The sequence below is a fragment of the Salvelinus fontinalis genome, chromosome 4, assembly GCF_029448725.1.
Source record: "Salvelinus fontinalis isolate EN_2023a chromosome 4, ASM2944872v1, whole genome shotgun sequence".
NCBI classification, from domain to species: domain Eukaryota; kingdom Metazoa; phylum Chordata; class Actinopteri; order Salmoniformes; family Salmonidae; genus Salvelinus; species Salvelinus fontinalis.
The window spans coordinates 87,563,474-87,563,996 of NC_074668.1; positions in this window are offsets into that span (position 1 = coordinate 87,563,474).

The window sequence follows — 523 nt, forward strand, 5'->3', positions numbered from 1 at the left end:
CTCTTCTTTAAGAAGTACTCCGTGCTCAACCATACGATCTACAAGACGCTCTTCTTTAAGAAGTACTCCGTGCTCAACCATACGATCTACAAGACGCTCTTCTTTAAGAAGTACGCCGTGCTCAACCGTACGATCTACAAGACGCTCTTCTTTAAGAAGTACTCCGTGCTCAACCGTACAATCTACAAGGCGCTCTTCTTTAAGATGTACTCCGTGCTCAACCCTACGATCTACAAGACGCTCTTCTTTAAGATGTACTCCGTGCTCAACCATACGATCTACAAGACGCTCTTCTTTAAGAAGTACGCCGTGCTCAACCGTACGATCTACAAGACGCTCTTCTTTAAGATGTACTCCGTGCTCAACCATACGATCTACAAGACGCTCTTCTTTAAGATGTACTCCGTGCTCAACCATACGATCTACAAGACGCTCTTCTTTAAGAAGTACTCCGTGCTCAACCATACGATCTACAAGACGCTTTTCTTTAAGAAAAACCACCACCGCTTTATTCATCCGTGAC